Genomic DNA, 27273 nt, shown 5'->3' on the forward strand with positions numbered 1-27273 from the left:
ATATATACTGAAAACTGTATACTACTGTAAGATATGCACTAAATAAATCTGTATATACTGAGAAATGTATACTACTGTAAGATATGCACTACATAAAGCTATATATGCTGAGAAATGTATACTACTGTAAGATGTGCACTGCATAAAGCTATATATACTGAAAACTGTATACTACTGTAAGATATGCACTACATAAAGCTATATATGCTGAGAAATGTATACTATTGTAAGATGTGCACTGCATAAAGCTATATATACTGAGAAATGTATACTAATGTAAGATATGAACTACATAAAGCTATATATACTGAAAACTGTATACTACTGTAAGATATGCACTAAATAAAGCTGTATATACTGAGAAATGTATACTACTGTAAGCTATGCACTACATAAAGCTATATATGCTGAGAAATGTATACTACTGTAAGATGTGCACTACCTAAAGCTATATATACTGAGAAATGTATACTACTGTAAGATATGCAATACACAAAGCCATATATACTGAAAAATGTATACTTCTGTAAGATATGTACTACATATAGCTATATACTGCCTAAAGCTCTTTAATTCTTAAAGCTCTATACAAGCTATATTCTACCTAAATCTATACACTGCCTTAAGCTGTGTACAGCCTAAAGCTTTGTACCACCTTTAGCACTATATTACCTACATCTATAAACTTTATAAGGCTATATACTCTCTAGAACTATGTACCATGTGCAGCTATAAACTGCCTTAAGTTGTAAACAGTCTAAACTGCAAATTATCTAAAGCTCTTTACTACTTAAAACTCTGTTCACTATTTAAAGATCTGTACTAGCTACATCTGTATACTACCTAATATATCTATACTACCTAAAGCAATACATCACCTAAAACTCTATACTATCTATAGCAGTATACCGCCCAAGGCCGTTTACAACCTAAACATCTATAAAACTTAAAGCCAATACTAACTAATGTTATACACAACTTGTACTACATAAAGCTGTATACTAACTTAGGCTATACACTTCCTAACGTTATATACTACTTAAAGGTTTATACTACCTATAGCAACATGCTACCTAAAGTTCTGTAATGTCTTAATCTGTATGCTATATAAAGCTGTATACCACATAAAGCTATACACTGTCTCAAGCTCTATGCCGCCTAAAGCTATATACAACCGTAGGCTATATGCATCCAAAGTTCTATACCATAATTAAACCTATACACTATCTAAAGCTATATTCAACCTACCTGAGTGTATATTACCTAAAACATTTACTACCTATATACACCACACAGAAAAACAATAGATATAGATAGATTCTAATATTCTTTATTTGTTTTTGACATGTCATCATGTCTTAAACTGTTATAATAATTTTGCCTGAAGTATTACATCAATCATTGTTTATAGCTGGACGGAAAATATCCGGAAGCAACCGCGGCTGTTTTGAATAAATGAAACGAAATCGGATGGAAAACAAAAGCAATTCGTTTAGTTTATGTTTCATGTAAATGTCAATTTGAAAAACCATCTTCCTGAAATCTTATCAGAAACTCATCAGTTGTATTAAATGTCTCTTTCAACTTTGATATCAGTCCTAATAACTGAATGAAACTTAAGCTGTTCTTCTCAATATCGTTTCAACCTGACATGTTATAACGTTTGATACCCACTTGTGCCTCATTACGCTACTTTACATGTCAGCATGTAGAGTAGCGTAGTGAGGCAACGATGAACATGTCAGAGAAGGTAGGTTAGTGTATTCGTTAATGGTAGCCAATGTCATTTTAGCATGACTTCATGGCATTTTGTTGCTTTTTTATGTTAACAATACTTTCACATATACACGCTGATGCTTTTTTTCAAACCGAACTAATTTAAACGAACATATCTATTTTGTATTTCTTTTAGTTTTGATATATTTGATATATTAAGTATTCAATGAATAACACAAATTGTATATAACGTCACTCGTTAGAGTGTCTAAGTTTTGAACAATCTGTTGAAAAAAAATATTGATAGACCATATGTAAGGTAATGTTAAATGATAAACAGACACAGTAAGTTAAAATGACATTTCTTTTGTATTAAGAATAAGGACAAAACTCCTATTGGAAAAGTCGCGTTAAGAACTCAGCTCCCCAAACATAACAAAACCCTGTAGCAGTGTATGTATGGATATCTACACGATAGACATAAATGCATAGACGGAGAAAATAAATACGAATTATTTCCATTACATATTCTTTGCTTTTGAATTGCTTTTATAGCATTGTTTATCACTGGTACCACTTCCTACAAGGGTCTATAACCTTAATAAAAATTCCTACTCAAACGTATCTTGTTTCAAGGATAATTGGACATGATTATAGTATAAACCTAGAGTAACTGACTGCTATATTTTCAGTGTTGAAATCCCTATAGAATGCAGGACTTGACATGCACAAATTTCAAATTTTCCGTATCCCTCTCATACAGACATGTTGCAATACTTTTTTTTTTAAATAAGATTACCATTGTATTGAAAGCAGTTCTCAGACAGATAGACCAAAAATGAAATTACAGTATCTATAAATTTTAACTCAGTTAAAATACAAACTTTTCTTCTGTTTGATAAACGCAGAACATTTGATGACATTTTCTTTCTCTTAAAACTCCCACAATCTTCCCCATCCTAGTCGCCCAACTTTGACAAAACTCCTACACCCTTGTATACAGTGTATATGCACTATCTGGTTCAGGGATACACCCAACGCACCAACCTTACAAATGGCAAACATATATTTTGGAAACTTTATTATTAAGACCTTAGAGCATTTTAAAAGAAGTTGTCTGCTAGCTACGCTCGCAAACCGAGTATCAGTTACGCACTCGTGATTTAATTATTACGCATCCGAACTCCTGCCCATATTTTATTAACTGATAAAGTATAGGGACATATTTATTATTTCTTAAATATACATCAAAATGCAAAGAGCTACAGGAACGGTTCAGTTTTGTTCGGGGAGTATACCCCCGAACAAAACACTGAAACTAGAGCGAACACTAAAGTACGTTGTTCTTTAGAAATACCTGCAAGTCAGATACGCACTGAACCACATACTTCATATGGGAAGTCTGCAGTATCAAGGAAAACTGTTTACATGTGGATACGTAACTTTTAAAATGGCCAGGCAGTCCTTAAAGACAAGCCTTGTCCTGGAATACCCAAAACAGCAGTGACGTTAAAAACATTGCCGCTCTAAGACGTCTGAATGATGAAAACGTCAGGTACACAGTGTCCGAGAAAGCGTCATTTTTTGGCATGTCAATGGGTTCTCATCAAGCACTTGGGTTTAAGAAAGGTTTGTGCCCGATGGGTGCCTCACATGTTTACCAAGGAGCAAAAGGCCAATAGTGTTAAATGTGTTAAAAAAACGTTGCAAAAGTTCTAAAATTTAGATATTGCAAAAAGAACTGAAAGTATCAGAAATATTTTCTATTCCATATTCTTTAACACAGTGGGTACTGTTGTACAAATTCCTTCACCGACAGGAAAGACAGTCACTGGAAACCTTTAAATGATAACAAAAACATGCGTCCAAGAACTTGTCTTCGAAGTCTCAAGTTGATCCATGACAGCGCAGCGACTCACAAAAATGCCTGAGAGATGAAATATAATCCCTCTTACAGTCCAGACGTTTTCCTTTTTAAAGACTGAAAGCAAATAGTTATCGAATAACGCACTTGGGAGTGATAGTTTTTAGTTACTTCAGGCCATACATAGGGAAGACTATTCTGCAGCGTTCACTTCTTAAATTTTTATGGCTGCGGAAGTGCGTAGAATTCAGTGTCGAATACTTTGAAGGAATAAACTAAATTTGAAGTGTGTACACAGACTGTGTACCATATTCCAGCACGATTGTCATTATTTTATAATGGCCCTCGTACAACTGTGCTCAAATCCTTTATTTTACTTAAAAATGGATAATGCGAAGCTTAGTTGTATTTCTTTTCGAACACCGGCCGTATTATCTGATGAAGAAAGAAATGATAACGAACCTTCATTTTACTTCGGATTTCGTAAACTGGGTTGTCCTTCGAGTAATACTGGGAACAAATTTGTTTAGACTTGATATAAACAACGAAGTAGCTGTGGATGCCTCTGATCTTTTACGTACAGTATTGAGGTCATATTTGTAACCAGTTATTGTAATCCGAATTCTGGCATTCTGCTTCGGTTCTGGAAATAATCAGCATCTGCGTTATAAGGGCGGGATTTGCCGGTGATCTGTTTAAGCTATTGCTATGAAAGGAGCGTTACACTTCCCAATGTTTCTCATGAACATACTTAACCAAAGTCTGGTATTATTATATTTTTGGTTGCGTGCTGGGCTTCCAGCCGAAATAGTTACAGATTCCACTGCAAATATACATTCCTTTTATGCCTATATTTGTACTGAATATCCGACACAATTAGAGCCACATGTAATAATTTCTCTAATGTATTGCTTTGTAACATCCATTCTACGCCTTCTTTCGATTTACATCTAATTAATAAAACATTATCTATCTTCTTCTCCCACCAAAAAAGATAGCATGGGCAGGTGGTCTAAGAAATTAGTTTGCCAAAACCATCAATCAGAAAAATAGTACAATTAAACCAGGCTGTATCTTATTAAGCTAGTTTTAACGTAATCACACACAAAACAACGTGGGAAGAAATAAATAAATAACTGCTAGTCAGACACTAATTTGCTTCGTAACATTGTTTTCATCAGTTCTAATTGATAGGAACGTGATTTTATTTGAAACTGAGAAGAGACATAACATCTTCCAATTTTTTACTGGCATCATTTGATTCAATTCTGCCTCTGGCTGAGTGTAATCAGTTACAGCAGAAAACATTTCGGCTGGCAAAGTATTGGGTGTCGGTACTACTTTGTGATATCCTAAATTGTTTTTGTGCTATCTTTAATTCATTTTATCATATCAGTAAATATATTCTGTCTCATGATTTATTGTACTAAATGATATCACTAATTATAAAAAAAATTCATTTAATATAGTTTGTGAAACCCTTAAATGATTTAAAGACATCAGAAAATGATTTAAGGAAACCACACAATAGAAAATTGGATATCTCTTAAATGAATACTTTTTATATCCTTAATTCGAGTTAATGATATCCTTAATGATATTCTACTATCAACTTAGTGACATCACAGAATCGACTCCTTTATTGATATTTAAGGATATCTTAAATTCTTTTTGTGGTATCTAAAAATATTTTTGGATATCATAAAATCATTAAGTTGAATTAAGGTATCACAATATCAAACCGATTTTAGACATGAAGTATTTGAATTATAAATTATATTATCATTAATCATTTTGTGATATATATAAATGCATTAAACGATATCTAAAATTAATAATATGTGATTGAATAAATTCTGTCATTGGTCGTGATATGCCTAAATTATCAATCATATCAAGACTCAATGTACTAGTATTCTCTCTGCACATTCATGCTATCTATGAACTAAATGGTGCAAAGAAGTCTTCCTTTGGTGGAAACACTGGACCCAAGGGCGATTCTACTGACGAAATAAGCAAGGGTTAAGGAAGAGAGTTACAGGGACTTCGGTCAGAAGAAAAGGTGGATGAGCAACCTGAATAACATTTTCTTGCCATAAGAAAGATCATTTGACTTTTGTGGGTGGACGTATTGTCATTAATAAGCTTTATGCCTTTCAGTTTTTACTTTGGCGTTATTTTTATAGAAATGTATTCTCACAGCTGTAAAGACTTTGTTCTTCTATAACTTGCCTGTGCTGATTTTACCATCTTTAATAGGAATTTGTACAACGGGGTCACTAGAATTTTGAAGAAAATGGCACATAACATTTTCTTGGCATTTTCAGCTTTTTGCTATGACCGGCCTTATCTGGCTTTTACTCAGCGAGTGTTTGTTCTTTATGCGTCGATTGGGCTTAGAACAAAAACTTCAGTTTCACTCAAGTAGGCAGCTCAAAATATTTTGGGATCACGATTTCTATATTTTTCATCAGTTTTTTCTCATGCGCAATCTGCACGCTTGGACGTTTGGTGTCAAGAAATTGGGGACTCATCTAGCATAAACCTTCTTTACTTGAATACGGCCAGTCAGAATATATAGGACGGTCTCTTCTGAAATGCTTTTAGTAGGAGTTATTTGGGCAATAGTATATCGACCATCTTTTTCTACCATACCCCTAACGGCAGCAACGTTTTCTTTGTTGCTGCAACAACAGGTTTGCCTGGACGGTTACTGCCTTGAAGACTATTTTGCTCAAAATCATTTTTAAATGTGTCTACGCTACTTCTCTTACTATTATAGTGAAACTACGAGGGAATGCCAGCTACTCAAATATTATGGGTTTTATGTTATTTCATTAAATCATGGCACTGAAATATTGATACACGAAGTTTACATAGCCCCATTCATAAATTTCAATAATTGTTTCTCCGTTTAAGTTTACATCCTCATTCTATTTCCTAAAACATACTTACATGCATGGGGATACATGCGTTTTTATCCAAATTTACCCATCCAGTTTTGACAGCATACAAGGACTGAGATCTGCTGGTTTATGCTTCCATTTTTTTCAGTGGCATTACATATTCACATTATAATATTTTAATTCACTATATTTAGAATGTCTAAAATATAAAATTTTGAAATAATGTCTGCAATTAAACCGTTTGATTTTTTTGTTGTAGTTTTTCGAATTCCAACACAAGAGCTGAAAGGTATATACGCAAATGTTTTACTAAGACAATAACCAAAAAGTCAACATATAAAATTAACATATATTAAAGTGTTATTAGTTAAACTGTTGTTTACGTTGTGTTTAAACCGTGCATTTACATACGTAAAATTACTGTGCAGTAATTACAACAATTATAATTGTGACCGCCAAAAAAACTTTCCAATACTTTATTCAGCAAGACATTCTTGAAACTGGTTACATTTGTGTAATAAAAATTTGATACGAGAGAGTTCGTTGAAGGTCTATACACTGATTTCCGTACTTCATAGAGAATGTTGTATTGAGCATTATTACAGAACAACCTCTGAGACTAAGATGTATCTGTATAAATTATAATATATAATCATTTTAAACATTTAGGAGCTTGACTGTATGAGTTTAAAATATAATATTATACAGTTTTGAAATAATCCATATGTACACAAACTTGACTGCAATACTGACAATTCTCTGACAAAATAATTCACTACGTGTTCATTTCTAAACATATCTATAAAAAACGTTCAGTATTGTTGTCGATATCCGCAATTATGTTACTATATTATTCTACAAATATATATGATATAGAGAATACTGGGGATGGGGGTCAGATATTTCTTTTGTCTTTGCGAGAATTTAATACCATCAACCAATGGCTGCATGTGAAAACGGTTCGTTATCTTGAACGTCATTTCTCCAAAATCAGGCCTTGGATGATATTTGTCTTCATCAGATTAGTAATTAAAATAAAATATAAATATCGCGGCAAAAGTACAGATTTTATCGTCCTCTTATGAACACTAGGTGGTGAAATAGATGCCGGATATTTCATAAAGTAATGCGTACCAATATATGCCAAAAACATTTCTTAGATGACGCCCTAAAATGGACAATAAATTATCGTTTTATACGCGGTGGTTATATTGACAATGCTTTATAATATGAAACTAATAATAGTAACAACTCCGTACTACGGTGGCACAGAGGTGACATGTACTACTCTTCTTTTTATTGCACGTCTCTTTTTTATGTCGTTCCCACGAGATACTAACTCGAAGGAACGACTCAGTATGTCGTGGTAACGAGTTACTAAATCGTGGGAACGACATGAAAAAAAGGGAAGTGCCATTTAAAAAAAATGTATCGCATTGAAAAAGAAGAAGTAGCGCAATAAAAAAAAATAGTATAATAAAAAAAAAGAATAGTGCAATAAAAAGAGTAGTGCATGCTAGCTATGTCAGGGGATAAACTTACTAACTCGTGGGCACGAGTAAGCTATGTCGTGGGAACGACTTGATATCTCGTTCCCACCACATAGTAAGTCGTTCCCACGATATAGCTGACTCGTTACCACGACATATCTATCTCGTTCCCACGAGTTAGTCAGCCAATCAAATTGTTTGTTATATTTATCATATTTGTGATCATCCTTCGAATCACTTCAAAAGGAATCCCTCTTTTCACAATGAAATCTTCCAAGTCGTCTTCCAGCATGGCGACTTTATTACAAAGAGAAGTAACTTAACATTTATAGCAAATACATATAAATTACGCTTGTAAATTACGCATGTTACGCAAAATTTGATTGGTTGACTAACTCGTGGGAACGAGATAGCTATGTCGTGGTAAACTGTTCGTTATCTTGAACCTACCGGGCTCGGGCACCAACCAATTCCTCGGGATTCTGCAGATGTTATAACACAAAAACATGTGTTATTCCTACATTATTTCCAGCATTTTCAATTCAGACTAGGTACATGATAGTGATATTTATATGACACAATTGATGGGCTCGGCTGGAAATGTCCCATCTAGGTGTGGGTGGGGTGGGGGGTGGAGGCAGGGTTTCATCGACTGTCCACACTTCAGTTAAGAAGCATTTACCTTTTTGTTATAGGAATGAACGCTATTAACAAGGATTTGCATATTAGCGTTTTAGTCATCCAAAAAAACGTCTTATCAGGATTATATTACATGAATTGAAATATGCGAATTCATAGCATATCGACACGTCTTTTGTATATATTTTCAGATATGATATTTGAATCCGGCATCAGAATATTTTAATAAAAGAAAACAATCTTTCAGTGCTAGACATGTCAACATAGTGTAAAGAGTAGAATTGTTTTGTTTCAATCAGTTAAAACATAGCAGTAAACTTTCAGAAGAATGTGAAATGTCTCCAGAAAAGGGAAATGTGCTACTTAGTAAATTAGATTGCATTGTATAATTTTTATTTCCAGACTTTATTTGTCCCCAAGCGAAATTCGTACTCGATGAATAAGATCATCCTGTAGATTTGATGTACACCCTATTCCTATTCTCTACAAAGATTTTGCGGAGTTTCAGTATGCATAAACGTTTACAGTTCAGATTGATATTACCATAGAAGATATAATGATTGCTTCCATTAAGTCATATACCAAGGACATATATGTTGCTCGAACGCAAAGGGTGAATTTGCAGCTTGGTCCAAAAATTACCCATCTCTCATAACATGTGCGGTAAGTGCATGACTGACAGGTGGAGCTGGGTGGTGGTTCATGTGTGCAAGCACGTGTCTGCATTAGTTTTTGGAATGGGACCTGGAATCTTCCTCAACAAATATAGCTCGAAAATTTCCACATGACTCAACCTCTGTCGCTATATCTTAAGTATTTACTTTTTATGGCGAGAATATTGTGTTCATTGTTGTTACGTTGTAGTCTTTTGAAATGCTAACCAAACTTTACCGTATACCGTTACATGTTCCATGTACTGAGTACACCTTTACATGTGCCATGTACTGAGTACACTGTTACATGTGCCATGTCCTGAGTACACTGTTACATGTGCCATGTACTGAGTACAACGTTACATGTGCCATGTACTGAGCACACAGTTACATGTGTCATGTACTGACTACACTGTTACCTGTATCATGTACTGACTACACTGTTACCTGTATCATGTACTGAGTACACTGTTACATGTGCCATGTACTGAGTACACTGTTACATGTGCCATGTACTGAGTACACTGTTACATGTGCCATGTACTGAGTACACTGTTACATGTGCCATGTACTGAGTACAACGTTACATATGTCATGTACTGAGCACACAGTTACATGTGTCATGTACTGACTACACTGTTACCTGTATCATGTACTGACTACACTGTTACCTGTATCATGTACTGAGTACACTGTTACATGTGCCATGTACTGAGTACACTGTTACATGTGCCATGTACTGAGTACACTGTTACATGTGCCATGTCCTGAGTACACTGTTACATGGCCCTGTCCTGAGTACCATGTTTCATGTCCTGTCCTGGTAACTGTTAATGTGCCATGTCCTGAGTACATGTTCTTTTGCCATGTCCCGAGTCACTGTTAATGTGCCATGCCGGTACACTGTTACAGTGCCATGTCCCGAGTACAGGTTTAAAGTGCAGCCGGTACATGTTACATGTGCCTGTCTGAGTACATGTTACATGTGCCATGTACTGGGACATGTTACATGTGCCATGGCTAGTAACTTTCAGTGCCATGACTGAGACACGTTACATGTCCGTCCCGAGTACCGGTTTAATGTGCCAGTCCCGGTACAGTTTTAGGCCATGTCCGAGTACACTGTTTCATGTGCCATGGTGAGTAACTGTTTAAAGTGCCCGTATGAGTCAGTTAAATTGCCTGTCCTAGTACACCATTACAGTGCCATGTCCTGAGTACATGTTCATGTGCCCTGTCCTGGCACTGTTAATGTGCATGTCCGAGACACTGTTAATGTGCCATGTACTGGTACCCGTTACGTGCCCTGTCCGAGTACACTGTTTAATGTGCCCGTCCTAGTACCCCCTTTCATGGCCAGTCCCGAGTCATGTTCATGTGCCATGTATGAGTACACCTTACATGTGCCTGTAAGGTACATGTACAGTGCATGTACTGAGTCCGTTTAAAGTGCCTGTACTGAGGACAATGTTACTGTGTCATGTACTGAGTCACTGTTACATGTGTCAGTATGAGTACACTTTTAAATTTCCATGTATGGGCCTGTTAAAGTGCCCTGTGCTGAGGCATTTACATGTGCCGTCCTGAGGAAATGTTAATATTTTATACTGGTACCTGTTAAATGGCATTACTGAGGACACTGTTACATGTGCCATGTGCTGAGTCCCTTTTCATGGCCATGTGTGCTACCTGTTATGTATCATTACTGAGTACACTTTTAATGTGTCATGATGAGTACATGTTACATGTCCCCTTTTTTGGGGGACACTTTTCTGTGCCCTGTCTGAGTACACGTTTTAAAGTGCCATGTACTGAGGACATGTTTCTGCCATGTGCGAGTACATGTTTCATGTGCCATGTACTGAGTACAACGTTAATATGTCATTATGAGCACACGTTCGTGTTGTATGAGGCACTGTTTTCGTGCCAGTACTGAGTACCGACATAGTCATTTCTGAGCACACAGTTAAAGTGTATGTATGAACACTTTACTGTATCAGTACTGACTACATGTTACCCGATCGACTGAGGACACGTTTTCATGTGCCAGTAGACACCGTTACCCGTATCTTTTCTGAGTACACGTTACATGTGCCTGTAATGACTACACTGTTACAGTGCCCTGTACTGAGTACACCGTTTCGTGCCTGTGCTGAGTAAACGTTAATTTTCATGTATGAGACACAGTTTTAAAGTGTCATTACTGAGGACATGTTTAAAGTGCCATGTACTGAGTCAATTAATATTCAGTACTGGCACACAGTAAAGTGCATGTACTGAACATGTTCTGTATCATGTATGACTACTGTTACCTGTATCATTTACGACACACGTTACAGTGCCATGTACTGGTAACTGTTAATGGCCTTACTGAGTTCCCCCGTTAATGTGCCTGTGCTGGAAAACGTTAATGTGCCAAAGTATGGTCACGTTACATGGCCCTGTGCTGGTCAAGTTTTCATTGTCTGACTGGTACACCCTTACATGGCCATGTGGAGACACTGTTACATGTGCTGTGCGGTCCTGTTTTCTGTGCCATGTGCGAGTACACGTTACATGTGCCATGTACTGAGTACATGTTACATGTGCCATGTCCTGGTCACGTTACAGTGCCCGCCTGAGTACACCCTTAATGTGCCTTTTTCCCGAGTCATGTTACTTTTCCCTGTATGAGTACCATTACATGTGCCTGTATGAGGAAGTTACATGTGTATGTTGAGTACACTGTTACATGTGCCCTGTATAGGCACTGTTAAATGTGCCCTTATGAGGACACTGTTACAGTGTCATGTACGAGGACATGTTAATGGCCATGTCCCGAGGACACTTTTAAAAGTATATCGGTACAGTTTAAATTTCCTGTATGAGGCCTTTTTACAGTGCCAGTGTGGGACACGTTACTGTGCCTGTACTGGACCTGTTCAGTGCCCTGTGCTGAGGACTGTTTCCTGGCCTGTCCGGTTTTCCTGTTACATGTCCCTGTATGAGTACAAACGTTACATTTGTCATGTCTGGGGGACAAGTTACATGTGTCATGTACTGATACCTGTTTCCTGTTTCATGTTGATACAATGTTACCTGTATCATGTACTGAGCATGTTACATGTGCCTTATGGTACAGTTACGTGCCATGTACTGAGTAAACCCGTTAATTTGCCCTGTTTGGGGGCACTGTTTAAAGTGCCCTGTGTGGTAATGTTACATGTGCCATGTATGAGTACAAAGTTAATATTCATGTACGAGCACACAGTTTCATGTGTCATGTATGACTACATGTACCTGTATATGAGACTACACTGTTACCTGTATAAGTACTGAGTACACGTTACATGTGCCTGTCTGGTCAGTTAAGTGCCCTGTTTGGTACACTGTTCAGTGCCTGTATGAGGACACTGTTACATGTGCCATGTAGGTACATGTTACATGTGCCAGGTGAGTAATGTTAATGTGCCATGTACTGATCACTGTTACATGTGCCCTGTCCTGAGTCAAAGTTTTCTATGTCAGTCTGAGCACCACATTAATGTGTCGTATGAGGACATTTTAAAGTGCCCGTCTAGTACACTGTACTTAATGTGCCCTGTACGAGTACACTGTTACATGTGCCCTGTGTGAGTACACTGTTACATGTGCCCTGTGTGAGTAAATGTTACGTGCCTGAGAGTAATGGTTTCTGTGCCATGTCCCGAGTACATGTTACATGTGCCATGCCCGGTACCCCTTACATGTGCCTGTCCCGGTCACTGTTCATGTGCCCTGTCCCGAGAACACCATTAATGTGCCATTATGAGTACACGTTACATGTGTCTGTTTGAGTAATGTTTTAAAGTGCCCTGTATGAGGACACGTTACTGTGCCCTGTACTGGACACTGTTACATTGTCATGTACTGAGGACACTTTTAATGGCCATGTCCTGGGACACTGTTACAATGTATTTTTTGAGTACAGTTACATGTGCCCTGTACTGAGGCACTGTTAATGTGCCATGGCTGAGGAAACTGTTTCATGTGCCCTGTACTGGTACACTGTTTCATTGCCCTTGCTGAGGCATGTTACATTTCCCTGCCCGGTTCATGTACATGTGCATGTACTGAGTAAACGTTTCTAGTCTGTACTGAGCACAAGTTCATGGTAGGGACTGATACACTGTTAAAGTATCATGTACTACTACACTGTTACCCGTATCATGTAGAGTCATGTTAATGGCCATTTATGAACACTGTTTCTGTTTCCATGCCCCGGCACTGTTCATGTGCCATGTACGAGGACATGTTAATGTGCCCATGTGCTGGTACATGTTACATGTGAAAAGTACTGAGTACACGTTTAAAATGTATGTACTGAGACACAGTTACATGGTTGTACTGATACACGTTTTCCCTTTTCATGTACGACTACAGTTACCGTATCAGTACTGAGTACACGTTACATGGCCAGTACTGAGACACTGTTAATGTGCCGTACTGAGTACCTGTTACAGGCCATGTACTGGGCACTGTTAAGTGCCCTGTGCTGGTACCCTGTTAATTCATGTAGAGTAAAAAGTTACTAGTCGTACTGAGCACACGTTAATGTGTCATGTATGGGACATGTTACATGTGCTGTAGAGTACACGTTCATTTCCCTGTATGAGCCGTTCTGTGCCAGTTGAGACATGTTACTGGCCAGGGAGGTAACTGTTAAGTGCCCTTATGAGTACACTGTTTTCACGTGCCATGTACTGGTCCCCGTTACAGTGCCATGGCTGGTCATGTTTTAAGTGCCAGTCTGAGTAATGTTTCACGGCCGTAGAGTACACTGTTACACGGCGTGCTGGTACATGTTACATGTGCCATGTACTGGACACTGTTCACGTCCAGTGCTGAGTCACTGTTAAGGCCAGTACGAGTACACTGTACTGTCCATGTACTGAGTAACTGTTTAAAAGGCCTTTTGCGAGGACATGTTACAGTGTTGTACGACTACATGTTAAAAGTGCCATGTATGAATACACCTTTTCATGGCCATGTACTGGTAACGTTTCATGTTCATGTATGACTCACTGTTACATGGCCCTGTATGAAAACATGTTAATGTGCCAGTACAGGACACATTAAATGTGCCCGTTTTTTGAGACACGTTAATGTGCATGTACTCACACTGTTACATGGCCATGTAATGCTCACTGTTACATGTGATGACTGAGTAACAGTTAAATGTGCCTGTCCTGAGACAGTTTAAAGTGCCATGTACTGAGTACACTGTACTTGCATGTACTGACTCACTGTTACTGTGCCTGACTGAGTACATTTAATGTGCCCTGTCTGATAATGTTACATGTGCCATGTACTGACTACACGTTTCATGTGCCATGTACTGGTACACGTTTCATGTGCCATGTCCCGAGTACCTGTTTAAGGCCAGTCTAGTACACTTTAATTTTTCCATATCCTGAGTACCCCTGTTACATGTGCCATGTATGGTACCAACGTTACATAGTCATGTATGAGCACACGTTACAGTGTATGTATGATACCGTTACTGTATATGTATGACTACCGTTAAATGTGCATGTACGAAAAACCCCTTTTCAGTGCCCTGTGTGGGGCATGTTTAAGTCCATGGGGAAAATGGGCCAAAAACCGTTCGGGCTTTTTGAGTCACCCTTACATGTGCCCTTGTGGCCCTTTTGAGGCAATGTTACATTTTCCATGTAGAGGACCCTGTTACATGGCTTTCCTGAGTACCTGTTACATGTGCCAGTGCTGAGTACACCGTTACATGTGCCAGTGTGAGTAACCTTTTCATGGCCATGTGTGAGTACACCGTTCATGTCCATGTATGATCCCCCGTTTAAGTGCCATGTGTGGACACCGTTCATGTGCCATGTCTGAGTAAACCCTTAAAGGCCATGTGTAGTACCCGTTACGTGCCATTACGGGTACACCGTTACATGGCCATGTGCGAGAAAAAGTTACAGTGCCCGTCCTGAGTACACTGTTACATGTGTCATGTGGAGTAACCTTACTGTGCCAGTGTGGTACACCCTTACTGTGCATGTGTGAGTACACTGTTACTTTTTGCCCGTACTGAGTACACCGTTACATGGCCAGTTGAGTACACCGTTAATGTGCCCTGTTGGTACACTGTTTTCAGTGCCATGTATGAGTACCCGTTAAGTGCCCTGTGTGGTACATGTTACATGTCATGTATTGTACACTGTTAATGGCCATGTATGAGTACACTTTTAATGGCATGTGTGAGTAAATGTTACATGTGCAATTAGAGTACACTGTTAATGTGAAAAGTGTGAGTTACATGTTTCCGTGCCATTACGAGTCCCCCTTTCATGTCCATGTACTGAGTACACTGTTACATGTCCATGTTGAGTACACCCTTAATGGCCCTGTGTGAGTACCCTGTTACATGTGCCAGTATAATACACCGTTACATGTGCATGTGTGAGTACCCGTTTAAGTGTATGTGGATACACGTTAATGGCCATGTGTGAGTAACCTTTACATGGCCATTTCTGAGAACCTTTAATGTGCCCTGTGTGAGACACTGTTTAAAGTGCCATGTCTGCTACCTGTTAATTCCATGTGCTGAGACCCTTTTCATGTGCCATGTGCTGGTAAGTTACTGTGCCATGTGTTACACTGTTAATGTGCCTGTGCGACTAACTGTTCATGTGCCCTGTGTGACACACGTACATGTGGGCCCCTGGCTGACTACATGTTACATGTGCCAGTGCTGACTACACTGTTTAAAGTGCCATGTGTGACTACACTGTTACATGTGCATGTGCTGAGACCTTTAATGTGCCATGTTGGGACACTGTTAAAAGGCCCTGGGGTACATGTTAATTTCCTGTGCTGACTAACTGTACATGGCCAGTGCTGACTACACTGTTTTGGCCTTTTTACTGCTACCTGTTCATGTCCCCTTAGACTACACTGTTTAAAGTGCCTGGCTGACTACACTGTTAAGTGCCAGTATGGTAACCCCTTTTTAAAGTGCATGTGTGAGTAACTGTTACATGGCCTGTACTGACTACCTGTTACATGTGCCCTGTACGACTACACGTTTCAGTGCCGTCGAAACTTTTTTGGCCTGAATGGGAAAACCCTTTCTTGGCCCCGTCGGACATGTTTACAAGGGCCTTTATCAAACTTTCAGTGCAGTACAAACTGACGTGCCATGTGCTACTACATGTTACATGTGCCTGTTTATACATTTTTGTCCAGTCGAGACATGTTAATGGCACTCAACCGTTTACATGGCATGTATGAGTCAAAGTTACATGTGCCAGTATGACTACATGTTAATGTGCCAGTATGGTCATGTTACATGTGCCATGTGTGACTACACTGTTTCATGTGCCGACTGAGTTAAACCCTTTTCTGTGCCATGTGTGATACACTGTTACAGGGGCCATGTATGAGTACACTGTTACAGTGCCCCTGTGCTGACTACACGTTAATGTGCCCAAAGTGCTGACTACACTGTTTAAAGTGCCCAAAGATGAGTAACTGGTTTTCATGGCCATGTGCTGATACATGTTACATGTGCCCCTTATGATACCTGTTTTCATGTGCCCTGTGTGAGTACACTTTACATGTGCCATGTACTGATACACTGTTTCAGTGCCAGTGTGAGACAGTTAATGTGCCATTACTGGTACCTGTTTCATGTGCCATGTACTGAACACTGTTTCATGTGCCATGTACTGGGACACTGTTAATGTGAGTATGGTACACTGTTACATGGGCCCATTGGGCCCTGAGGAACTGTTAAGTGCCATGTACGAGGGCATGTTACGTGCCAGTCCCGACACAAGTTACATGGCCCTGTATGAGGACATGTTTCTGTGCCGTCCTGATACTGTTAATGTGCCTGTCTGAGTAAATGTTCTGTGCCAGTACTGGTCATGTTACATGTGATTCCTGCTACAGTTAAGTGCCCTGTACTGAGTACCCTTTAATGTGTATGATTTAGACACCGTTACATGGCCATGTACTGGGACATGTTACATGTGCCCTGTCCGATCACCGTTACATGTGTCAGTCCCGAGTACACTGTTTACTGTTTCCTTGTCCTGAGTACCGTTTCATGTGCCTGTCCGAGTACATGTTACATGTGTCATGTACTGATAATGTTTCTGTGATGTGTGGGTACACGTTACATGTGCCCTGTAGAGTACACTGTTACATGTGCCTGTTGGTACATGTTACTGTGCAGGCTGGGTTTCACTGTTACTGGTTTGTCTGAGTACACGTTCATGTGCCTGTGCGAGTACATGTTAAAGTGCCCCTGTCCCGAGGACACTGTTATGTGCCATGTGCTGAGTACACTGTTCATTGCCATGTCCCGAGTAAGTACTTAAGGCCCTGTGCTGATACACTGTTACATGGCCATGTGCTGGTACATGTTACTGTGCCATGTTTCGAGTACATGTTCATGTGCCATGTGCTGAGACACTGTTACATGTGCCATGTCCCGAGTACACAGTTACAGGCTGTATGAGTTTCACTGAATTACATGTCCTGTGCTGAGTTTCACTGTTACAGTGCCATGTACTGAGTACACTGTACTTACATGTGCCATGTGCTGAGTACACTGTTAATGGCCATGTCCTGGTACACAGTTACATGGGCCTGTCCTGGTCATGTCTTACATGTGCCATGTGCTGATCACTGTTTCATGTGCCATGTGTGAGCACTGTTACATGTCCCTGACTGGTCACTGGACTGGCCCGTGCGAGTACACTTACTTACATGGGCCAGTGGAAAATGTTAATGTGCCATTACTGGTACACTGTTACTGTGCCCCTGTGCGGTACATGTTACATGTGCATGTGTGGACCTGTTAATGTGCCAGGGGTGATACACTGAATGTGCCATGTGCTGAGTAAGTTTAAAAGTGCCATGTCTGAGTACACTGTTAATGGCCCTGTGTGAGTACATGTACTACATGGCCAGTGTAGGGGACCTGTTCATGTGCCCAAAGTGTGGTACACTGTTTCATGTGCCCTGTATGAAAATACACTGTTAATGTGCCCTGTGTGGTAAAAGTCTTACATTGCCATTTCTTTAGTACACTGTTACATGTGCCATGTATGATACACTGTTTACATGTGCCCTGTGCTGACACATGTTACATGTTCATGTACTGATAACTGTTAATGGCCATGTGCTGGTTCAGTTTCTGTGCCAGTACTGATACATGTTCATGTGCCCTGTCCTGGTACACTGTTTCATGTCATGTGCGGGTACACTGTTACTGTGTCATGTCCTGAGTCACTGTTTGTGCCCTGTGCTGATAACGTTTCATGTGCCCTGTCCGATACACTGTTACATGTGCCATGGCTGAGTACATGTTCATGTGCCATGTCCCGAGTACATGTATTACATGTGCCAGTGCTGAGTAACTGTTACATGTGCCCTGTTGAGTACATGTTACAGTGCCATGTATGAGTAAATGTTTCATGGTGCCATGGCTGAGTACACTGTTTCTGTGCATGTTTGAGTACACAGTTAAAGTGCCATGTACGAGTAATGTACTTACATGTGCCCTGTGCTGAGAACTGTAATTGCCATGTATGAGTACACTTACTTAAGTGCCCGGGCTGGTACAGTTACATGTCCTGTCCCGGTACACAGTTTCATGTGCCATGTCTGGTTTCATGTACTTACTGTGCCAGTGCTGGACACGTTAAATGTGAGTGTGAGTACCACTGTTTAAGTGCCATGTATGAGACACTGTTAATGTGCAGGGGGCTGGTACACTGTCAAAATGTGCCATTGTGAGTACACTGTTAATGTGCCAGTACTGGTCACTGTTACATGTGCCATGGTGATCCCCGTTAATGTCCCTGTGCGAGTCACTGTACTTTCATGTGCCCTGTGTGAGTACCTGTTACAGTGCCCGTATGAGTACACTGTTCATGTGCCATGGCTGGTACACGTTACTGTGCCCTGTACTGAGTACACTGTACTTACATGTGCCCTGGTGAGTACACCCTTAATTGCCATGTGCTAGACACGTTTCATGTGCCCTGTCCTGAGTACACTGTTCATGTGCCATGTCCTGAGTACACGACATGTGTGTGCTGGTACATGTTAATTGCCCTGTCCTGAGTACACGTACTTAATGTGCTTGTCCTGAGTCACTGTTACAGTGCCATGTGCTGAGTACACGTCATTTTGCCATGTACGGTACATTTCATGTGCCATGTACTGAGTACCGTTTCAGTGCCATGTACGGAATGTTAAGTGCCATGTCTGGTACCTGTTCATGTCCCTGTCTGGACATGTTACTGTGTCTTACTGATACACTGTTAATGTGCCATGTACGAGTACACTGTTACATGTCCATGTGTGAGTACACTGTTACATGGCATGTGTGAGTACACGGGAATGTGCCCTGTACTGACTACATGTACCGTGCCATGTCCCGGACAGTTACTGTGCCATTACTGACTACCTGTTTTACGGAGTGCTGAGTACAAGTTTTGTGCCATGTCTGACTACACTGTTACATGGCCCTTATGACACCTGTTACATTTTTTTGTCTGTATGAGTACACTGTTACATGTGGCCCCCTTTCTGGTCATTGTTACAGTGTCATTTTTTGAGTATCCGTTACCCGTGTCAGTAGATACACTGTTACAGTGTCATGTTGGTCACTGTTAATGTGATGTAAAAGAGTCACTGTTTTCTTGCCATGTCCTGGTACCTGTTTCATGTGGATGGTGAGTCCCCTGTTAATTTTCCCTGTGCGAGTACACTGTTACATGTGCCCGGCTGGCCTGTTAAGTGCCCTGTGCTGGTACACGTTAATGTGCCATGTCCGAGTACCGTTTAAAGTGCCATGTCCGAGTACACTGTACTAATGTGCCATGTCCCGAGTACATGGGACTGTGCCATGTTCTGAGTACAAGTTTCATATGCAGTGCTGGGCACGTTACAGGCTGTGCTGAGTAACTGTTACATGTGCCTTTTGTGAGTACATGTTTCATGTGCCCCCGTCCTGGTACACTGTTAATGTGCATGTCCCGGACAGTTAATGTGCCTGTGCTAGTACACTGTTCATGTGCCAGGTGGTACACTGTAATGTGCCCTGTGCTGACTCACTGTTACATGTGCCCTGTACTGAGAACTGTTACATGTGCCATTGCTGATACACTGTTACAGGGGCCTGTCCTGAGTACATGTTTAAAGTGCAATGTACTGGTACCCTGTTTCATGTGCCATTGCTGATACACTGTTAATGTGCCCTGTGCTGAGTCACTGTTAAAGTGCCCTGTGCGGGGTACACTGTTACATGTGCCTGTGCTGGTACATGTTTCAGTGCCTGTGCGAGACCTGTACATGTGCCAGTCCTGAGGACCTGTTACTGTGTCATTCTGACTACACTGTTCATGTGCCCTGTCCTGGTTACACTGTTAAGGCCCTGTATGAGTCCTGTTACATGTCCTTGGGTACCGTTACTGTGCCTGTGCTGAGACACCATTAAAGTGCCATGGCTGGTACACATTACAGTGCATGTCCTGAGTACATGTTACTGTGCCATGTGTGGGACCCGTTACAGTGCCTGTACTGAGTACACGTTACAGTGCCATGTCTGGGGACACTGTTACATGTGCCTGTGCTGAGTACACTGTTTCTTGCCAACGGTACCTGTTAATGTGCATGTGTGAGTACACTGTTAAGTGCCAAGTATGAGTACACCGTTTCAGTGCCAGTGCGATACACGGTTTCATGTGCCATGTTGGTACACTGTTACAGGGCCCTGTCTGGTACCGTTAATGTGCCAGTATGAGGCAATGTTACATGTGCCATGTATGGTACACCCTTTCAGTGCCATGTACTGATAAAATGATTTCATGTGCCCTTATGAGTAAATGTTACATGTGCCATGTCTGAGGACACTGTTACATGTGCCATGTGCTGGTACATGTTACAGTGCCATTTTTACTGGAAACGTTACATGTGCATTTTTGAGACACTGTTAATGTGCCCTGACTGAGTACCGTTTCATGTGCCAGTTTCGGTACACGTTAATGTGTCATGTACTGAGTACACTGTTTAATGTGCCCTGTGTGAGTACACTGTTTCAGTGCATGTGCTGAGTACATTTACGTGCCATTGCTTTAAAACACTGTTTCTGTGCCCTGTGCTGAGTACACTGTTAATTCATGTGTGAGTAATGTACTGTGCATGTCGACTAACTTTACCGGCCATTCCTGAGTCCACTGTTCTGCCATGTACGACCCCACGGGGAACGTGCCATTGCGGTTCCTGTTACTGTGCCCTTTACTGAACCCCCTTTCCTCCATGTCTGGACTACCTGTTACTTTTTCATGTATTGAGTACACGTTCATGTGCCGTATGAGTACCAAGTTTTTGGCAGAGATTTACCCTTTCTGTGTCATGTATGGTACCCTAACCTGTGCCCAAATATGAGTCCCGTTACCCGTGCAAGTATGAGACATCGTTACATGTGTCTATACAGAGTACGTCGTTTTCTGTGTATGTACGGAGTAACCGTTACCTGTGCCAAAAAAGAGTACACCGTTATTTTGTTGTTGACTGCTTTCTGAACTTAAGCAATTGAAATATTTTTTAATTTAATTAAAGATAAAATTTTGGGGAAAAAAAAAAATATAAGTATAACTCCTATTAGAAAAACAGGATAAAATATTTAATTTTTGAGATAAAATTGTCGGTTATTATTTATTAGGACTCCTGAGTTTATCTATTTCACCTTTTATCAAGATATTGCATTTGTCAAAGAAAATTATGGTTTATTTGATTTGATATAAAAACAAATCTGCAATGTCACAGTGCTAATGATGGGATATTAAAGTATTAATGTTTCCATAAAAATATTTATATCAGCTTTGGGGCTGTTCTAAGTAGATGGTGATTAAAACTAAAAGTTCTCAGAAATAAAAATTGGTTTGATTCGAATAATTTGTCGAAAATGTGTAAAAATAATAAAAGATTATTGATCATAATCCAAACCTGTCAATAAACTGTTTCAGTGCAATACCATGAAACATGATGATGAGGTTTTAATATGAAATTATGACAAATATATATATTCCGATTGTAGAATACCAGCGTGATAATGTTTTATTTATTCCACAACAAATACCAGATATAGTGGTAAATGGCTTACTTGTGTAAAATAATCATATTTAAGTATATCTGGTACTATTTTGTTACAGCCACAGCATGACTTTATCTCCAGCTCAGCTCGAATGTTTTTCTCCACATTTTTCTTTCAAACTTCCATTTAAATAAGCTCTCGGTCTTTGCCTTTTTCTTTTAATACAACATACATGTTATGTTTATTTTATACACTCATAGTGATGTAGCTTACTTGGGCGACATTTACGGAGAAAAAATGTCATGCTATCATAAAACAAAACACCAGCCATAAAAGCAATTCACTTACGGTTTGACCGACCTTGGACATTTTCTATAACTTACATTCTCTTTAAGCTGTTTGATTACCAAATTTAGACTCAAAATCTTTTTATCAAGAAAACAATGCTTTATTTCATTATCCACATTTACAGAGGATTTAGACAAAGATCCTTTGGAAGTATAGAATGCAACCAAGCAACACAATGGAGAATGCCGTTTGTGCAATACCCCTACAGCCCCCTATGACAGGTTTGAGTGGAATTCTGTTACAGTAAATTAAATGCTCTCCATAATCAAAAGGAACCAGAAAATATAACTACATTTAGTCCAAGTACGGGGTTTCAGACAAATTTCAGATAGGCGTAATAAAATAGAATGACATAGTTCTCTGTTTATTACTATATGCCAAAGCTCAAAGTATAATATTTTCCTATTTAAGCATCGATCTTCAATGTCTGCCAAGCAAAAAGTACAAAATATCAAAACAATATTTTCTGAGAAAGTATAAGAAGCGAGTAAGCGAAATCATGCACCCCGTAAACTTTTTCACGACTTCCTGCTTGATTGAGATTTCAAATATATGAACAAACAGATCTCAGAACCAGTAACTGACATACTTTCAACAGAGATTGGGGTACATGCTGAATATCAAGCACTGTTTCTCAAATATGAAATCAATTCCTGCAGTATATCAAACTAGATTAGGCTATTATGTTGTCATGATAAAATGAAAATCATGACATAGTGGAAGATGCATAAAAACTATTATTATATGTTAAAAACGGTAATATTTCCGAAACTCGCAGGTATGGTAAGTAAGGAATATATTTTAACTTGGCTTATTTCGTAAACAGCGCGTATTTCGGAATATATTTGTTGCATTTAATATGTTTAGCCTGGTTTGGACAACTGGGTATATAAGAACATGACAACTGGGTATATACGAACATGACAACTGGGTATACGAACATGACAACTGGGTATATACGAACATGACTACTGGGTATATACGAACATGACAACTGGGTATATACGAACGAGACAACTGGGTATATAAGAACATGACTACTGTGTATATACGAACATGACAACTAGGTATATACGAATATGACAACTGGGTATATACGGACATGACAACTGAGTATATACGAACATGACAACTGGGTATATACGAACATGACAACTGGGCATATAAGAACATGACAACTGCGTATATACGAACATGACAACTGGGTATATACGAACATGACAACTGTGTATATACGAACATGACAACTGGGTATATACGAACATGACTACTTGGTATATACGAACATGACAACTGGGTATATACGAATATGACAACTGGGTATATACGAACATGACAACTGGGTATATAATATTTATATCTCCTTTTATAGATTAATTGTCAAGGCTGTGTACCACAAATGTTTTGTAGCTGTTTCTTTGTTGTTTTCTTTTTCTTCTTTTTTCTTTTTTTACTTTTACAAATATTTTGTAGCTGTTTGGTACAAAGTTTGATAACTGCGACCAGAATTGATGTAAAACATTTATATAAAATCAAATCGTTTCTTTTTTTTAACGATCAAGAGGTATCTACACGTTTTGATAATTGTGGCCAGACCTAATACACACTAATAGAATCAAATAAAATCATTTCTCTCTGGCTTAGTGTATTAGTACACGTCGATTTGTGGGAATATGGGCCACTGTGAGAAAAATATTGAGAAATATAGAGACCTATACCACATTGTAGATTGAAGTGAGTTATCGTAATTTCCCATGTATCTCTTTCCAGACACGCGACTGGAAAAAGTTATGACGTCATAAATATGGCGGCTAAAGAAAAAATAAGAAATGCAGAAAATGTACGACTGCTGATTAATTACAGGTGACAACGTCTTTGAAAACTATGTTATGATTGTAAAACTGATATATTTAGTGAAGGTAATGTTTATTCTAGCAGATAATACACTTTTATGAAAAATAAGATGGAATTAATTATGCTTAAAATGAAAAATTTCCATAAATATCATATATGACGAAAATGACTAAAGAACGATGTTAAGTGAGAAAATTTCTGTTAAATGGCACAGTATGCTCGATTAAAAATAGAAATAGTCTAATACTCTATCATTCCATAGTCAAATAACATAATTATATATATCTATATACCCTTGTTATCTGTATGAGTGTGTCAGATCTACTTAACGCCTCGACAATGTGGTCAGAACGCAAAATCAATAGGAAAAAAATCTGTAACATAATGCAATCTTTAGGATGTTGTTTCTAATGATATAACAGCTTTAAAACGTAAAGTATTTTACAGTGCAGATTCTTCTATTAAAATTGATAATCCAATTAATACATACTTCTACGTAAACCTAGTTAAAGAAATCTACGAAAGGAATAATCAGAAGATTTATCTATGTACGTTTTAATCCAGCATACTAGATGGTCTATGATGTCATCGTCGTTTAAAGCCTACAGTATATTTACGTTTGTTTTACTTAAGGAAATTTATAGTACTTAAACCTACACATTAAGTCCTTCTAACGAACAGGATTTGGCCACTTACCACATCCCTGAAGTTTGTATTTTCATAGCTCGCATAGATGATCAGCAAGATTATGATGGATTCCTTAATTGCATATACAATCACATTAAGCTCGTTTCATAGATAATTTAACCCTTTTACATGTACCAATACCAATTTATTTTATCGTATAACTTCATGCCTGTATGATATTTTACCCCGCGCGAAATGATATTGCGACAAAGTATATGCAAAGTCTGAAAAAACATTCCTAGAATAATGAAAATCCAACAATTACAAGGTGTGCTGTTAATTGTTTCATATGATTTCTTTACTCTTTATACCTATTTACCTAATAATCTAATGAATGACAAAGGAACTGCTTAAATAAAACGTATTTTATGCATTTAATTTCAGTTAAGCCTTTTCTCTTCTCTTCTTTATATTGCTATTTGTTCAAGAGACCATGTGAAGCAGTTTGTCAAACCCTTTTTCCTTATTGAACAAGATTGATGTCCAGTTACGGAATGCATTTTTTCGAGATGTAATAAGTTATCCGTGAGAACTATTTCTGTCTAACTTGTCTCAGATATTTTTCTTATGATTTAGAAAACGTTATACTCAGTCACCTGTGGTTACTATATCAACAATAATTCACGCATTCTTGATGCTGTTTTTAAACAAATAAGGGCAATCAGTTGTTGCTCGAATAATTGACATCTTTATGCCACGGAGGTACAGTTATTAAATGTAGGCTACAATACTGCATCGCTTGGGATTGACCAACATGCATCTCCATATTTGTAATTGGTTTAAGTACACTGATTTACCCAAGCTTTTATTCTATTTAGATGGGTGGGGGATGTTCCCCATACACTTTTTTCAAACATATCGAACCAGGTAGGTATCTGTTACTAGATACGTGGTGTGTCTCACAATAGCTGTAGGCCATGTTGTCTGTCAGTTATATGCGACGTTTAATAAATACCTTTTCTTTACCTTTATGTAATCGCCATATCTCTGCAAGAACTTTCTTTCAAGAATTCAATGAACGTTATCAATATGTCCTTTTGCAGAAATACCGCTATTATCAACTGCGAAAATATTCTACTTAATTTCAGTATCGTAATTTAGTGTGTGTGATTTTTTTACGTTTAATAGCAATTTAAACACTTCTGTTACTAAGTGTATCAAAACGATAGTTATTTATCAAATTCAATGGAAATTTTCCCAAATGTATTTGGTAAAATGATGAAATGTTTTATATTATACGGTTTTGACCCACTTATTTCGAGATGTATTGCATATTTGGTGTTCAGTTCTTTGTCAGCTGGATGCTAGATTTTCCTATTTTATCGTGTGTAACGAAAGCGGTGGACGACGACATGATGATTCTTAAAGTCCAAAAATACCGAGCTGCTTTGATATGCTTTTGCTTTCCTGAATCGTCGGGATCCTTAATACTATTCTGCTATTGTTCTGCTTTCTGTAACGGCATGGAGAACATGGTCAAATGGTTTGTAAAAAGCTTCAAAAAGATCCCTTGAACGTATAGAACTCATCTAATCAAAATGATAGAAGACTCGGTTGACTAAGTTTATTAATGAGAGATTTAGAAAAGTGAAATACCCTCACGCCCTTAAGCACCAGTTTTAGCGGAATTCTATTGTGATAATATTAAATGAACTCCATAAAACTAGAGGACCAGAGGTTTTTAATATAGATATTTACCCAATCATTTTTTTTTACATAACGTGCCTTTAGTTTCCCTTTCGTGAATAAGACATCCAGCAGACGACGGCTTACTTTAATATATACTGTTCTATCAAATTGGAATATGGTGGGGATATAGAGTGAGCATTGATGCCAAAATACTGTTAAATTTGAAGAACACCAGCGTTGTTTTACAACTGACCATTCCAAGGCATTGCCGCACTACGTTCTTTCCCTTTATTTTACGTTTTGAACTTTCTGTCTATATGCTTTACTTTGTTCATGTATTTATCATGTTTTAAACTATACATGCGTTGCTACAGGGTTACGGTTTGAAGAG

The sequence above is a fragment of the Mercenaria mercenaria genome, chromosome 14 (assembly GCF_021730395.1).
Source record: "Mercenaria mercenaria strain notata chromosome 14, MADL_Memer_1, whole genome shotgun sequence".
Taxonomy (NCBI): Eukaryota; Metazoa; Mollusca; class Bivalvia; order Venerida; family Veneridae; genus Mercenaria; species Mercenaria mercenaria.